Below are 17,727 nucleotides of genomic sequence, written 5' to 3'. Positions count from 1 at the left end.
CTTCCAAGCCTTGACAAGGCTGTGTTTGCTACACCCCACCAGCCACTGCCTGCTCAGGATCCTGTGGGATCACAACACAGCAGCAGAACAAAAGGCAAAAATCACTTTTTTCAAAGCATCTTCTAATTCCTGTGCAGTTGAGCTTGAGACTCCAGAGTTTACTCTTTCCCTCCTATTGCTCCTGATAATTACCACACCTCAATTATCTATTACAACTCTCCTGTTTAAGGAAAGAGTATGTTACCTTCTCCATCTGTTGCTCAGCAGGGACAGACAGAAAAGGAAGAGTTAAGAGAAAATAAAACCCAACCAGGTTTCAAATTGGCTCATTGCTTTGTTTATAACTCTTATCTATGGTAGTGATATTTCATTGCACCGATCGAAATATTGGCTCGGATAAAAATAGATATTCAAAAATAATTCTTCCAAATGCAAACAAATAGAATATTTTTCCTCATCACATTGAAGACAAACTGACTCATCAGAAATTAATGGCTTGGCTTCTAATACTAGGCTAACAAAACCAGCTTGAAATGCTTTAATGCAGTCAGATTGCTCTTCCAGACTGACTTTGGCTGAAGGGTCACTTCTTGCAGTCCAACCTCATTTTCTCCCTTATTTAACATTAAATAAGTTTATCATGCACCAACAGAACCACAACTGGTTTTAGAGACCTAATCTGTTGCAAATTGAAATGAATATGCAGAAGTTTGGTTTTAATCTAGCTCTGCTTATAAGGATTATTTACAATAAATGCAGTAAATACTGCCTCATATCACAGGCTTGAAAGGAAATCCCTGCAGCAGCAAAAAAGGAGAATAGTGGATGTTTTATTCCACATTATTTTGCAATTAATCATTATCAAGGTAAGGCTGTCATCCAATCAAGGTGATTTCATGTGATAGATTTGTTAATTATTGTTAATTCCTCCATAAAGGATGCACCAGCTCCAGGATTTCAGGGCACTAACAGATGGCAGTGACTCTGCTGCCAGATGCTATTAACACAGCAACAGCCACTACTGCCATTATAATTAAATATCTGTCAACATTTCCCTTGATGTCTCCCCTCTGATGAACCCATTTCTAGAGACATGTGAACTTCATTTGAAGTATTTTGCTTTTCTTCATAAGGCTGCCACAGATTGACTCAGGTAAACTGCTAACAGTCCTTCTAAAATAATATTCCTGATTTATATCAAGATGACACTTTTCCTCAAAGGAGCCAACAGCACCTTTAAACTGCTTTCTAAACCCAAGCAAATCATCATTAAAGTCACTTAGAGGGAAAATTAAGTACATGTTTTCTTTTTGTACCATAAAATATTCTTAAAAATAATTGTACTTGAAAAGAGGAATCAAATGCATCCGTTAGAAATGGACTGAATGATGAGATGTAAAATTCCAATATGCCAGCCCATAACCTCACTCATTTTTAACCTCACTTAGACACAAGCACCAGCCTCAGGTGGTAATATCTCACATGGGCTGTCTGGATCCATCAGGATGAACAAGGGAGAAGCACTGACCTATGAGATTTTACTGGAGTTTCCCTGCTTTATATGTACTTAAGGGCTCATTTTTTTGGCAGGAAGAGAGCCTCTCTTTTTTTCTCTCTCTACCTGGAAGCAAAACCACCTGAAAATGTTATTTAGGGTGACTTTATAATGAAGGGGCAAATCAAATATGGAAAAATCTCAGATACTGGTGAAAGGAAATTATTCTTAGCTGCAATTTCATCAGAGGAATCACATCACCCCTGCCAGAATGTGTACAGGCACCAGTCCAGAAGAGTGACACCTAAGAAAACATTGTCACCACAGTCCCCTGGCTGTCCTGCTGCCTGGAGCACCTGGATCCTTGGCTGCTATTTGTGCATTTGGGTGAAGCTTGAGGGCACATTCCATAATAAAAACCCTGTCCTAAACAGAATGTTTCAATAAATACTCTTGCTGTGTATCTCCTCAGCCCAGCATGAAGGAGATGCCCTTGATGCCCCATCCCTGTCAGTATCTCCATCCTTGGAGATGTCTAAAAGGGAGTCTGGGCAGGAGGCTCTAGACAGCCCTGCCTGAGTCAGGGCTGGAGCAGGTGACATCCAGAGGTCTCTTCCAACCTCATCCAGCCTTTAGCTCCATGATAAAGTATAATCAAACCCTGAAAAAAACCCACTTTTGAGCAGGTTTTGTTGAGTTTTATCCCCAAGCAGCAATGAGAAAGACTGAGGCCATTCAGGCATGCAAAGGGAAGGCAGCAGCAAACACAGTGCCTGGCATTCATTTCATTCATTTTATAAAAAATCCTGATTCTGCAGACCCAGCCAGCATCACACAGTGAGTCTGCACTGACACAGGAGTGCAACCCAGGCTTGGCAGGGGAAAATCCTCAGCTTTCATCAGGGATCCAAACATGTTCCAGAGGGCAGACCTCATCCTGAAACCAGCCACTTCATGGAGCTCAGGGCAATTACTGGGGAATTCTGCTGCAGCTCCAGCTCCTGGAATGCAATACGGAAAATCAGCATTGGTAGAGCACCCCCCACCCCCACCAAATTACTCAAAATGGGATAAAAACAGGTAAAAAAAGAGAAATCTGTAAATCCTGAGCAGCTTACTGCAGCCCACCAAAAGTTCTCCATTGCTGAGAAGTCAGGGAATGCTGCTTTCAGTGTTTATTTAAGTCACAGGGGCACACAGAGGCACACACAGTGGTGCAGTAACATATTTATAACTCTTTTAAAATGCTTTTGAAATGTTAAAAACTAGGAAGGGATTCTTTTCAGAAGAACTTCTAACATGCCCTTTACACTCAACTCAAGCTGCAAGAGCTCAAAAATCAGAAAAATCCAGCTGAAAGTATAAAGTCAGGGAGAAAAAAAGAAGAAAACAAAAAGGAAGAGGAAGGAAAAAGCTCCCTCTGGAGTGAGTTCTCCTGCAGTACCTAAATATAGCTCACCCTCAGCCCAAGTCAGTGGCCTCTGAGCTTTGATGGAGGATATCATTGAAGAGCAGAGGATAAAAAAAGGAGGGCAATTCCCACCACTGAAGGGTTTTCACAGAGCATATATTTACTAAGTCTAATGGCTACAACTTTCTAAACATCCCCATCATCTTTTTTCCCAGTCAGTACTAGAAAGTCTGGACTAATTGGTTACAGTAATTCCAAATAATTCTGTTGAGTAGCCAAACACCAGGGTTTTGTGTGAAAAGCAGGCTGGCAGGAAATTAGAGTCAATAAATAGATGAAATTACAAATAAGGCATTTAAATGATAAATAAGTACTGCCAATAAACCCTGCAGGGATACTCTTCCCTGCACCTTGCCATCCTGCCCCCTTTCAGAGCTCTGAGCTTTTATCACAAGTGGGTGAATCCTTGTGGTTCTTTATAGCTTGGGACACTAAGGTCCAGAAAAATAAAATCTGGATTTCTATCTCAAAGTTCCTTTCTGCAGGCAGACTGATAAACCTCAAGGTGTCCCCTAGAGAAAACAAAAGGTGCAATGACTGGTGAAATGCCTCTGTTGTGAAATCTGAGGATCATGCTGCCCTGACAATCAGGGTTTTCTGGTTCCTTCAGCACTCTGAAAGGTCAGCCAGGGTAAGAGCACGAGCACAGCACAGATAAATAAAGCCAGAACACTTGTCTCCAAAGGTGCAGGCAGCTTCAGGTCAGATGGGAAATCACCCTGCTCCTGCAGCAGGAGCCCTGCCCATGCATGTAGGAACCCAGAGAACACAGGCAGGAAGCAGAGGAAGTGTCTGCCAGCAGGAAGGGATCTGCAAAACGAGGATGGGAACATCCCCTCTACAAACAGCTTGGCAGGAGCTGGAAACTGTCCCTCACAGCTGTATGCCCCAGGAGTCCAGGTGGCAAGGTGCCTTAGAGCATGAACAACAGCTGCATCAAAGATATCCAAAATACTGCAAATAAAATGCTACAGGCAGAAAAGAGACCTGCTCTCCAGCTCTCATTAATACACCCAACCTTCAGTGCCTTTGGTACATCAGACTGGCTGAAGATTTATCTAGCAAATAAAAAATAGACAGAAAAAAGTGAAAAACTCCATCACTGACGACGTGGAAGACTAGGCTGACTCTTGAGGAAACTCCAGAGAGCATTTGGCAACAAAAAGCACTTGGCAACCTTGCACTTCTGCAGGTATGTTGCTCTTCCAGATCCTAGAGCCACCCTAGATAACAAAACCTGGCTCAAAAATTAATTTTCTGCTTATTAAGCCTGTGTCATCAACTCTTCTGTCTCTCTCACTCAACCAGCTTTCACAAAAATACACTTATTTATAGAAAATGTAGATATTACTCATGCTCCCAATTCCCCATGCATGTCTCCTGAAGGCAGTTTTCCACCAAGGGCAGTAACAGAGAGAGCTCTCAATGAGCATGAAACAACAGGAGTGGGTAAAGCCAGTGAAACATTTACAGCCAGGGACAGATGGTGTGAGAGGGAGGCAGGGTGTCACTGTATTCCTGCTTCCATACACCTTGCTGGAATGGCAGGAGGGTTATAGCCACCACAGTTTTGCCAAACTTTTTACTGGGATGGCTCTGAAGAGTTTTATGCCCTCCAAACATTTATGAGAGAGCACAGCTAGAGAGGGAGGTGTTTAAATAGCCAAAACTGGTCTTTTCCAGCCTGTTTTTGGAACATGCTTTACTTTAACCCTTTGTAAAATCAGTTTCCTGAGAGATGCCTTCACATGCAAGCATCTTCTCATGCTGTCCAAACCAACCAAGGCTGACACAGATCCTCCCTTGCAGCCTTAATACAACATTTGGGGTTACACTGTGGGATGGGCTCATGGAAATGGTGGTGACCACCAAACAGCCACTTTGAGGAGGTGTTAAAAACAGCAGTGGTTCCCCCCATGTGCAAACACCACCATGGTGTTTCCTCTTGCAGAGTCTGGAGTCATGCTGATCACTCACTTTGATCTGTCCACTGCAGGTTTGGGCAGGCTGTATTTATTACATTTCTCTTACTACATCCAAGCAGTTCCAAATAGTGCACTGACATCCTCCTAGATGTCAGGATAATGACATTAAAGATGTGGTGCAAATGAAAAGATACTGCTAAGCCATATGTTAGCAGAGTGAAATTATGAAGGGGGTAACCATGAGAAGTGAGACAACAGAAAACCAAGAGTGGTGCTACCCAGCAATACAAATACACTCACTTCAGGAAGGGTCTGTGTGCTCCAAGCCAGCAAGAATTCCCTACAATAAGCTCTCATTCTCCCAGCACTGTCCAAGGCTCTAATATTGAGATTTTCAATAATTGCAGTAATGTAAATGCCATTGCTGGAACATATTTTCCATGTCTGTATTTTGTTTCTCTCAACATCTGTTTTATTTGCACTAATTCTCAAATTTGCACCAGGCATAAGATTTAAGACCTGAGAGAATGAAGCAACAGCTCCTGCTATATGGCAATATAGCTATATTGCTACATGGCAAATTCCAGCACACCAGGGCAAAATGTGCATTTTAAAGGACATAATAGTTGGAATATTACTAAGTATCACATAGGTACTATGACACACACAAGAAATATTAGGACTGCAGGAGAAGTCTTACATCTGATCTGTGTATTTTGTACCATATTCTGCTTGTTTTAGTTAGCAGTTACTTTTGAATAGCAGAAAGAATTATTGTTTCACAGACTCTAGTGCCCTGCTCACTTACTGTGCTTCCAATCCTCAGCTTTACAAGCATGGATTTTGCCTGGATTCTCCTAACACATTTATCTGAGAGTAATACTGAGAAGAGATACTGTATACATCATGAAAGACAATCATAAGTGGTTTAAAAATTTTATAAGCCACTTAAATCAGTAATGGAGGCTGGGTTTTAAGTGTTTATCTCCTCTAAGTTTCCTTGGAAGAAGAGCAGATAAATAAATGTAACTCCTAAGTGCTGGCAAAATGAGGCACCAATATATTCCAATGAGGATATAGAAATATAGCTCTGATGCTCAGGGTGCTGCAGATTAGAAGATATCAAAAGCAATACTGGAGGAAGAGCTAGCCTGAAATTCAATTACAGGCCTGGAAATAGTGAAGTCCAACATTTAGGACACTAACATTTAGAGGCCAGGGCTGGGATACAGCATCAGCTCCCTTGGGAGCCATGGAAAAGGAGACACCACTCTGTGCAAGAGCAGGCAAGCAGGGATGGATCACCCACAGCATTTCAATGTCTCCTTGATCAGAACATGAAATAGCTTAGTGAAACCCTACCACATCAGCCTCCTCAGATCTTCACCTGCTATCAGCCATCACAAAAGAAAGATATTTCAAAATACCACCCAACTGCACCACCCCAGGGCACGGACCCAAACCACTTCAACAGATTTCTGTCTAACCTGTTCTCCAAACTCCTATCCCACAGGTTTTCCCAACACTCTGTCTTTCATTTCACCACTTCCCTGAAAGTTCAAACGTTTATCCCACTACCCAGCTTTAATCCTTGCCTGATGCCTTCCTGCCTCTCTCAGGAGTCATGGAGAAAAAAGGACTGTCATGCCTTTTAAAGCAACCTTTCCTTTACTGGATGACTCGTTTCCTGCTGTATTTTTAGGCTAAACAAATCAATTCCTTGCATCTTCCATTACAGCTTATGTTTGCTAAGAGTCCTATTCTTGTCACTCCCCTCTGGCTCTTCCCCATCTGCCCACATCTTTCCTGCCCAGCACATTTCCAATTTCAGCCACGGAATTTCAAGCCCCTCTGAAGTCAGGATTGATCACGTGCATTGCCATAAATGCATTTTTATTTCTGTTTTTAATTCATTACCTCAAACAAGCAAGGTTAACCCTACAACAGATGTGGGGTACACCTGTAAACTATACATTCATACTCAAAAAAGTAAGGTAAAAGAATGTTGAAGGAGAAATTAGCTAAGCTAACCTTCTCTAATGGCTACAAAACATTTGTGGTGCAGTGCTCAAGAGCTCTCTCAAGCCAAAAAAGTTGGTGAAGATGGTCTGTCTTCCTGCCTCAGTGCTTGAAATATTAAATAAAATGATTTGGTGATAACAGAAACATCAGAAATAAAGTGCTCTGCCTGAGTCAGAAGTGCACTCCAATGAGTGGTCATAGGCTTAGTACTTAAAATGAGGAGAAAACCAGAGTTTAGTACAGAGATATGGACTCATTTTCCACTGCAATGTTGTACTATTAGCATTCAATTACTTCCCTACACTTAATTAACTCCTTGTTGGATCTTAATGTGATAATGAGAACTTTAATTCAAACCATATACCATGTCAATGCTATGATCCTAGCAGCAAAAATAGATTTTATTTAAGTCACCCAAGCCCCATAATCCCTCTGCCTTTTTTTAACACTGTGATTCATATAAAAGCACAGCAGATGCATCAGAACAAGAATCTTTCCTGATTGCCACTAAACACATTAGAAATAAAATCTATTTTGAAATCAAAATCAGTTGGCTGTGATTAGTAGTTGTCACTTGTTCATCTCTCTGCAAATTGAAGAGCAGCAGAGATGGTGATGGAGGCTCTCTGGCGATCCTGTACCTATGTTCAAGCACATCACTCATTCAGACAAAACTTTCATCTTTTGAACAACCCACAGCACAGAGCCATGATATGAATCCCTCTCTTGGCATTTCTCTGCCTCACACTTCATAAACTCTTAAAATCAGACTAGAGACCAAACCCAGAAGATCAAAACCCAGCAAAGAGCACACCTGACCTTCCATCAGGCTCTTCAACTCTGTAAGAAACACCAACAACAAACAGATCATGTAACTTGACAAAGAATGCTGGAAACACCACACTTGGCACTCAGCAGCCAAATCTAACAATCTGACAAACCCTAAACTTCCCAACCTGAAGGACTGCAAAATGGAGGCACAAAATGTGTGTGAGGATCCTGTGTTCTGCCCAGCAGTGAAATGCAGAACTGCTCTAATTCCCTGACTCCTCAGGAAGAGCACAGCCTCCCACATCACCCAGGCTTTGGGATGTGGTGGAGCAAGTCCTTAACAAAACACAGGCCTAAATTCACTGTTAAGTTTCCTTGAAGTAAATGTGAACCTGGGCACATTTTGCTCTGGATCTGCAAAGCACTCCAAGGACTGCTGTATGTCATGGAGGTGCTCAAATGCCCTGCAGGTCCATGGTGCCCAGGCCTGTTCACTGCTGTCCTGGTTTGAAGAACAGGTGTCTGCCAATAAAGACAGGAGCTTCTCTTTGAAATTATTGTAATTTTGAAATTAAGGGACTCTCAGGCAAAGATATGGAAATTGGGAATAACAGTTCTTTACTAGGAAAATTAAAATAGAAATACAGTATTACAAAGAACAATCCCAACACTGATAGAGTCAGAATACAGCCTGACACCCTGTCAGTCAGTCAGGGTGTTGGCACAGTCCCATTCAATGGTGGCTGCATCCTCCTGCAGGGGCAGATGTGGTTCAGCTGGAGCAGTGCTCCTGGAGAAGGTGCAGTTTCCTCTGAAGGTGCAGGGATGATGTGGAAAGGTCTGGCTTTCCTCTGGAATCCAGTGGAAAGAAGGTCCCTTGGTGTCCAAAATGTCAGTTTTTATCTGGGTAGGAAAGGCTTGGCTGCTCCCCTGGCTGGAGCATCTCCCAGTGGGATGATGGAATTTTATCAGCCATGCAGTGGGACTGAATGGGCCAGCAGCAGATGATATCTCCTGGAGGGAGGATGGGCTGTGGGAAAGATAAAGATGATTGCCCCAGCTGGTTTAAAGCTGGCCCATTAGCAGATAATATGTGCCAGGAGATCAGGGTCACTGCCCCACCCGGCTCAGCAGATGGGGACAGAATCCACATTTCTGGCCACATCCTGTACTGCAGCCCAAGACAGCTGCTCTCCTGAATCATGGCCTGCACAGGTCTTCCAGCATGTGCTGAAGACTCAGCTTGAGCTATAAAACATGATGCTAACAGGAATGACTCCATGCTGGAAGGACTCTGTTTAGAACAGCTGGGTAAGGGAAAGCCAACAGGGAAGATGGGAGAACAACCCATCCCAGGAACAGCATCCTGTGCTGTTGGCAAAACTCCTGAAATAACCTTCAGCAGGGAAAGGAAGGGCGAACAGCAGATGGGAATCACAAGATGAGGGCACATTTTATGATGTTTAAACTTCACTTAAACAACAGCCATCATCTGAGTGTAATGAGCAGAAGGAAATATGCAGGTTCAGCCAAGGCTCCTGTACTCCTTTCTTGTAAATCAAGAGTCACACATGGCCTAAACTTACAGCTATAAATAAGCAGGTGGTAACATTGCTCTGTCCTAATTAAGTTCTAGGGTCATTAAATCCTTTCTGTTTCTATGCACAGGGCTTGCTGCTTTGCCTCAGCCTTTGCAAGGCCTTGCCATGCCATCTCACCTGAGCTCCTGTGCCAGGGACTCTCTTCTCCTGCCCTCCCATGGACCTTCCTGCTGCCTGGCAGCACCAAGGGACAATCTGTGATCCTGCAGGCCCAGACTGGGATGGTTCCCAGCTCTCTCCCCATCCCCTCACTTGTGAAAGGGCACATCAAGCTGCTCACTCTGCAGCTGGGCTGCAGGGAATGCTCAGGATGCTGTCAAGGCTTATCTGGGAAGACAAATGCTTAGATAATTAGGTAGTCTGTTCATAATCCTCAAATTCAGAGTTTAGCTTCAGCCCCAAATTCCTGGGGCTTAAAATGGCTTCCAATTAATTTTAATATCAGGCACGTTGGGCCCCAGGGGAGCTGCACAGCCACCACATGGACACTCAGCACACGCTCTCCTGGACTGACCAGAAACTCTGACCAGCAGCAACAACACAGTATGTGCTCTGAGGATATTTTTCAATATTTTCCTCTCAGCAGGTCCCTCTCTCATTCAGAGTGCAACTTCCCAGTCAGTTTGGAATCATGGAGTGGTTTGGTCAGAAGGCACCTTAAAGCTCATTCTGTGCCACCCTCTGCCATGGGCAGGGACACTTTCACCATCCTAGGCTGCTCCAAGCCCATCCAACCTGACCTTGGGCACTTCCAGGGTGGGGCAGCCACAATTCAGGGCCATTTCACTGAGGTCTGACACTCAGCAAAGAAGACTGCAGAGGAGAAACCACAGATGTATCAGGAGTAAGTCCTTCATTCCCAACATTCAATAAGCTGGACTTCCCAAATGAATTAGGAAAGCAAATTTCCCAGCATAATTATCTTGGTGAAAGACAAAATGATCTTTCAAAGTGTTGTTTAAAATTCTTTAACATTGAAGTATTGATTTAAACACTGTAGAATTACTATTTATCACAAAAAACAGAATAAAGTAGATAATTTTCAGACAAGAAAAATAATAAAATAAGTAGTAATATGATTTAGTTCTACAAGCAGTACTCTGCTTCTTGTTATATTTGGTCTCAGCTATCAGCCTACTGTAAAAGCCAGCCAAGAATTCTTCAAGCCCTGCCAGAGCTACAAATACTGGCCAGAAATACTTGTCATATCACAGCTCAGTTTGCAAAAAGTAAGATGCTGGACTTCTACAGCCAGAAAAACACAAGGTGCAAAGGACAATAAAAAATGAACTTACTTAATATTGCTGGAATGCATCAGATCAAACAAATCCAAGTACTCTTAATCCTCTAGGACTGCAGCATGACAAATACACTTCATTTAGATACTCAGCCCCCCTAAGTCAAACCAGTCTGGAAGATTCAGCCTCTCAACTGCTGGATGTTCCTCAATTAGCATGAGGCAATGATTTCCAGCCCTCAGCAACCAAGGCTGCCTCCTCCTCTGGAGAGCCAGACAGCTTTACCTTGGATCAAGCTGATTGATTTTTCCACTGTGTGCACAGAACAGCATTGCCAGGCGATTTCAGTTCACTGGCCAAATCATTAATGGACGTTGCTAATTTTTACAAAGCACTCATAAAATACAAAACATGGTGTCTTATAATGAGGGGCAATTGCAGCAGCAGCCTCTGCAACACATGTATCTCCAAGGAAAATGACATGCCCTTAAGAAGTTTGGGCTTTGTATTTCCTTACTGTGGGTGCAATATCTTCAGCCACAGGCAGTGCTATTCATTTCAGCCAGCCTGTTGCAGTAAGCCCTGCTCCCAGGAGAAGGACACCAGAGGAATGAGGATCTCTCAAGGAAACCTCTTTGCTGTGTAATTCAGAACCCAGGCATTCAGCAACACTAGTCAAGGTAAATCCCATGTACAAACCTAACAAATTAGGAAAACATTAGGAACCCTATTTCTTCATCTTGGATCAGGAAAAAATGAGGAGCAAACCCAAATTCTGCATCTTGGCTCAGTCACAAGTGTGCAGATGCCCAGCCTCCAACCAGGAGAGCTGCTTTAAGATCCTGTTTCCACCCACCCTACTGTAAAGCACCAGCAATGCTCAGCTGTCCAGCTACAATATTTATCTATTTAGAGTAAAAAAATGCCCTGAAAACTATCAATGACTGGAATCAGGAAAGTTCTCCAGATGGGTTCATGTGTAAATATACTGAAGGTACTGAAATATAAAGCAGGATTTGTATATTATCTTAAAGAGGATAGAAGACCCTTCTCCAAGCTATTTTTGTTATAATATGTCAAAAGTTCACTGCTTACATGTCTGTGCTAATTGATCAGAGTGGCTCAGTCTAAGCTTTGACTAATACCAAAGTGCAAAGCTGGCTGAGAAGGTACTTTACAATGGAACATTGTTTAAATGGAGGAATACATCAAGTAGAATTTTGCTGCTGTCTGTCCTGGAGCTGGATTTTCACTAAGGACTGGGATGATGAATAATAATGAATTGGAGACTATAACTGCTTTCCAAAAGCCCAGAGAGCACCAAGCCAGGAAAGACTCGCTTTTGCAGGATTCAAAGCTACCTTGACGATTTGGAAAGATGTCCTGAAAAAATTAGATCATTCCAAGAAGACCCAAGTCCTAGGCTGTACACTGGCAGAAATAACCAACAGGATACAATAATAAATTGATATATCAATAATAAAATAAGCAATATGGAAGCACTAGCTTATGCACTGGCTTTGCTGCACAGGATCTAGAACAGTTTGACAGAAGCACTCCAGTCCTTGCACTGTATCTTCACAATCCCAACATGCCTTCCCTTCTCTACCAACACTATTCCTAGCTATCAATCCCATTCCATGGATTCTCAATCCTTTTCCTAGTTCACAACTTTGTTCCTGACAACTTCTTTATTCATGTAAGGCAATGAGCTTGAAGCAAGAGCAGAATAATTATTTGGTATCTCCCACCCCAGTGTTAAGTTCCTCTAAACTCAATTAATCACAAAGAACTGCTGGCAGCTCCCTATTTGCCAGCAAGATACAGCAAAGTAATAAGTGATTTCACATTCTGCTTTTGAAGGCAAGCTATTAAATTCACATACTGTATTACTTTAATCAAGAATAGTTAATTAAGCTGTTCCCCTGATATGATTTTTATCATTCTGCACCAGCCATACATAACTTTTCCAGGACTCAGACCGGGGCCATGATGCATGTTTGCAATCTGTCTTTCCAAATTAATCTGTCACCACTTGTAAACTCAAAGTGGATCCAATACATTCTGTCTCAAAGGTAACTGGCCTGAGTTTGGGGACACTGGGGACTGGAGGGTGAGTGATGCTGAAGCACCACTTTACAATGAATTAAAAGTCACCCACTATGACACAAAACACTTTGTTAATATTTTAGTCTGTTATTTCCTTAGGTGAACTCTGCTTCATGCTCTGTGCTACCATTCATAGAATCAATTCAACAACATATGCTCAAAGTAATGATCAGCATCCATAATGCAGGAGTCATTAAGTGCAGGCCATAAAGCAAGGGATATCTGGAGTGTCAGGTTATTAAAAACATTAACCTATGATATGAATCTAAGTCTAAATTTATTACAAGCAAAAACCCCCCAACAACTTTCTGTTCCTGGAGCTTAAGGACAGGCTAATGCAATGTTTTTCTAGAAAAAAAGGCTTCAAACACAGCAGCCAAGGAGACAGATATGGATCTGTTATAGTACTCACAGAAGTAGGATAGCAAAAAGAAAAAAAAAATTGACATCACTATTTGGCTATGTGACTTAATCAGAAGAAAATAGGTTAATGAAGAAAAAAGTGAATGAAATGAAAATTTGGACAAGTTTTTCTAATATTAAGTGGGAATATTCTGTTATTATGCTGTGAGAATTGGCTGGAATTTACCCCCAGGAAAATAAGGAACACAGAGAAGATGTGTCATCCCATCTAGCCTTTTGTGAATCTGTGCCATCAAGTCAAGCCAAGCCTTCCATATTCCCATCCAACTGCTTTTATTTAGGATTTCTAAACTGGTTTTCTAGACTGATGAGGTTGATGTGAACTGGCTTCTTTTCACACCTCACAGTTTTTCATATTTTTTAAGGTAATATAACCAAAGGAGGAAGTTCAACATGGGACTGGATCCCCAGCTCCATCAGGAAGCCCCTGTCTATGGAGACAGAAGGAGAAGCACATCAGGGCACTTAGGTCACTTATCTTTTAATGAAGATAGAAAAAACAACTGAATTTTGTTTATTTAAGTGAGAAATCAAGTACAGCCAAAATAACAGTCACTAAAACCCAGCCAGGCCCAGAAGGAATATGCAAGTCCACTCCATGAGCCCTGGGATTGGCTCTTGGCACTCAGGCCTTCTATGTGTTTTTCCCATTTAACAGATTTGTTTAGATAAACCCACAAATATGGGTATTTACATAGCATGACAGAATGGTGTACTTAGAGATTTTAAGTAGAGGAACATTCTTTCAGGCTCATCATAAAATGAAAGCATGCCAAACTTTAACTAAAGAAACATGTTCTAACACTGAGAAACTTTTATAATTAATCCTCGCCTTAAATAATCTCAGAGAGAGTTATGAGTCTAATTACTGTCAGTTGAGAAACTGCTCATGTTACTGAAATGGCTGAAACCAGACAACCTGAATCCCTCCCATCCCATGACCAATTTACAGCTAAGCCCTGACTCACTGCATTAAGGCCAAAAATATTTCTCAGCATTAGCGACAGCTCATTGTGGGAGGAACAACAGACATGGGCATGGGGGAAAATCCCCCCTAAACTCCACTGCTTTACAGAAGGGATGAAGATGATACAAAATAGTATTTTTTTTGATGTTGCTATTTATTTATTTATTTTGAAGATGACCAGGGCTATTCTTAGAGGAGTTTCATGGCGTGCAGGTTGCAGAGAGCAGAGGCTTGGCTGGTGGCCAGCCCTGGCTGAGCGATGCCTCAGCTCGGGAAGAGATTTCTGCTTGCTTTGCTAATGAAGAAAAGGAAAGAGGATGCAGAGAACTCTGTGCAGGAGCAGCTCAGAAGGAGGAAGATGTACCACTGTCTCCTCAGCCCTGCTCCAGGGCTGAGCTCTCCCCAGGAAGGAAACGAGTGAGGCAGCGCTGCCATACGGATGTTATTCTTTGGGAAAGCTGGCCAGGACACAGTCACTTAGCCAGCAGATCTCCAGCAGCAACAAATCCCACAAATGTACAAGCTGCTAAACTTGTGAGTACAGCCAAGCCCTTGCAAAAATAAGAAAAAAAAACAAGGCACGTTTTGACCTTGACTCACTCTTAGACACTGTGAAGCAACTTGAAGCTGGTTATTTCAGAGCCCCAGCAGTCACCTGGAATGGCTGAGATTTCCTGTGCCTAGCTCAGGTGATTGCTTGGCTAAGGGAACATGCTCTCCTACTCAACAAAAAAGCTGCTGATGCCAGAGAAGGTGCTGACACCCCATCCCTGGAAGTGTCCCAGGCCAGGTTGGATAGGGCTTGGAGCAGCCTGGGATAGTGGAGGGTGCTCCTGCCATGGAAATCTTTAAGGTCCCTTCCCACCCAAACCAGTCTGTGATTCCATCATTCCATGAAAAGGAAAGGGTAACCTGCCAAACCCACAGCACTTCAGCAGAAGAGCCACACTGCCAGCACTGCCCCAACCAAATCACCCTGTGGGCTCCACCACACCTGAAAGCCAAACCTGTCCCTTCTCTCTCTCAGCAGCTTTGTTTCTTTGAAAGGCTAAAGGAAAGAGAAAACCAAGGGACAAGGGAAGCCTGATGGCACTCCCTCCCAAACTGTCCCTCCACACCATGGAGCCCAACATCCAAATATCCACAGAATCACAGAGTTTGGGCTGGAAGGCACCTTAAAATCCATCTCATTCCACTCCCTGCCATGGGCAGGGACACCTTCCACTATCCCAGGTTGCTTCAAGCCCATCCAACGTGGCCTGAGACATTTCCAGGGATCCAGGGGCAGCTAAAGCTTTTCAGGGCAACCTGTACCAGGGAAGAATTTCTTCCTAATATCCAACCCAGCACTGCCCTCTGGCAGTCTAAGGCCACTGCCCCTCAGTTTTGTCACTCCAGACCCTTGTCCCAGGTCCCTCTCTCTCGTAGGAAGGGGAAGAGGACAGCACACCACCCCTGTGTCACTGAACCTTCCTTTCACCAGGTTGTGCCTTTTTGTAACACCCTGGGCTTTGGAAACTCCCCTGGGGTCACTCCTGGAAGCATGAGGATTTTGGAATACAAGTACTTGCTTGGATGAAATTTTGGGGAGGAACTGGTAACATGGGAGCCCATTCTTGCTGTGTTTGCAGGCACAGCAGCTGCTTCTGATTCCCAACACTTGCCTTCAGGTGCTGCTGCAACACAAACTACATTTAAATATATACACACACACAATTATAATGAGATTACATTATTAAGAAGCACTGGCTTTGTGTTCCCATGCAGAGATTATCTGTTGGCTTAATTTTTTTTTTTAAAGCTGCCTGTCTTTGATGGTATCCCATGGAAAGATGACATATTAGATAGAGCAGTGCATAGTCCACACAGACCAAATGAAAAAAAAAAAAAAAAAAAGGTTTTCTTCTCAATGAGAACTAACAGGAAACTGCATATTAACTCTTAGGCCAGTATTACTTTGGTATCAGTATAAACCACTGCTTTCTATTAGAAATTATTCATGAATTATTCAGGAGATTTTTTTAACATACCTACACATAACTCTTCCAAACTCTCTATGCACAAGAGTCTGAATTATCTGCTCAGAATTTTTCAGAATATTGAAGTACTTGCCTTTACTGGCATAAACTTATTTCCATAAACTTATTTCCATAGAGGTTTTCTTTCTGTCCCTGGATTTTTCCTACTTAAAGAAATCCTGAGTTCTTGAGTGTTTCACTTTTACATTGTTTCCCCTTCTCCCAGTCCAATTTCTTACTCTTCTTTCCACCAGCTGAAATGCAGAAATCCCTTCCAACACACAACTGAGTCTCCTAGCTGCCTGGTGAGCAAAAATCAAAGGGAAACAGCCAAAGTCCAGAAGCTCAATTATAGTGAAAAACCAGATGAGGCTGAGCCCCTTCCCACCCTGGGGTAGGAATACACAGTGCAGAAGGATGGATACACTCAGGTTTATTCCTGGAGCTGGCTGAAGCACTTCCAGCTCAGCTGGACTCAGTTCTGGACTGCTTTAAGGTCCCTTCCAACTCAAATCTTCTGAGATTTTATGGTTAAATCCCCAAAACTGGGTGCTGGAGATCTTCCCATTTTTCATTTGACTGGCTTCAAGTTCACCTCCTTTAACTGCTCTTCAAAGACATCAGTTAGGGAAGTTTGCAAAAGAAAACACTTTCTACTGAAAAAAATACCAATAATAAATTAAAAAAAAAAAACAAAAAAAAAAAAACAAGTTTCAGCCAAAACACATCTGTACAAAGGACCTGCCTGAAACCAACCCCAAAAGTCACATCCCTCCAAGGGCTTCCCCTCAGCCTCAAAACATCAAAATTAATAAATTCATACAATCACAAGGGTTGGAAGATCCCCCTAAGTTCACTAGCCCAACCACTGACTCAGCACTGCCAAGGCCACCACAACCCACCTCCCACACCACATCTGTATTGGTTTGGGGTCTATAAAATGGCACATCCCTCCCCAATTTCCAGATGCAATACTGTATTCAGACTAAAACTGAGAGATCACAAAGGCTGTACAGGTAAACATCTCATGAAGTACCTATGGATGAATTTGTTGTTATCTCCATGCTCTACAACAATCTGAAATTAGCACCTCACCAGATATGAAAATCCCAGACCCTTCATTCCCTCCACAACCACTTTGACTCAAGGAGTCCCTGAGAAGAGTGAGTAGACCCACATAGTATCTATAATTAAATGTTGCTCCTAGACACTGTTATTTTAATACACTTTGAAAGAAAAATATACTTTTAAGCTTTCTACTTTAAAATCACATTCATCAAGAACTGGAAAAATTGTGTCATTCTACCTCTCCACAGGGCACTGTGCAGATTTATTCAACAAGGGGGACAAGGAAACAAGGTCTGGTCTAAAGAAATGCACCTGGAGCACAACTTTTGTATGATTTTCTGACTTTATGAATGGTGCTCATTTATCTTCTAAATTTTCAAAATTAAATACTGTAAGAAAAATGAATACTTCTTCACCAGAACCATCTTAATGGAATCCAGAAGAATATTAATACCCAGTGCAGTTGTTTACTTTGATGTCTATATAATATGCAGTGACCCGTTAGTGGAATGAGCTAAAACTGTCATAAATTCATTATGAGAAACCATTCTTTGAAGAATATCAATGCAAATTTTGAAATGAAATGGGCATTATGGAAATGAGCTAATTGCACAGCATT

The 17,727-nt window shown here is 42.4% G+C and overlaps 1 protein-coding gene across 2 annotated transcripts in view; it reads right to left on the bottom strand.

Moving 5' to 3' along the window:
• The window catches only part of C8H1orf21 (chromosome 8 C1orf21 homolog), a 93,152-nt gene that overhangs the window by 12,572 nt on the left and 62,853 nt on the right, over positions 1–17,727 (bottom strand). The window lies entirely within an intron of this gene.

This window comes from Oenanthe melanoleuca, chromosome 8, assembly GCF_029582105.1.
Source record: "Oenanthe melanoleuca isolate GR-GAL-2019-014 chromosome 8, OMel1.0, whole genome shotgun sequence".
Lineage (NCBI taxonomy): Eukaryota > Metazoa > Chordata > Aves > Passeriformes > Muscicapidae > Oenanthe > Oenanthe melanoleuca.
The sequence above is the reverse complement of the archived record's forward strand: the minus strand, read 5'-3'. Positions and strand labels throughout refer to the sequence as shown.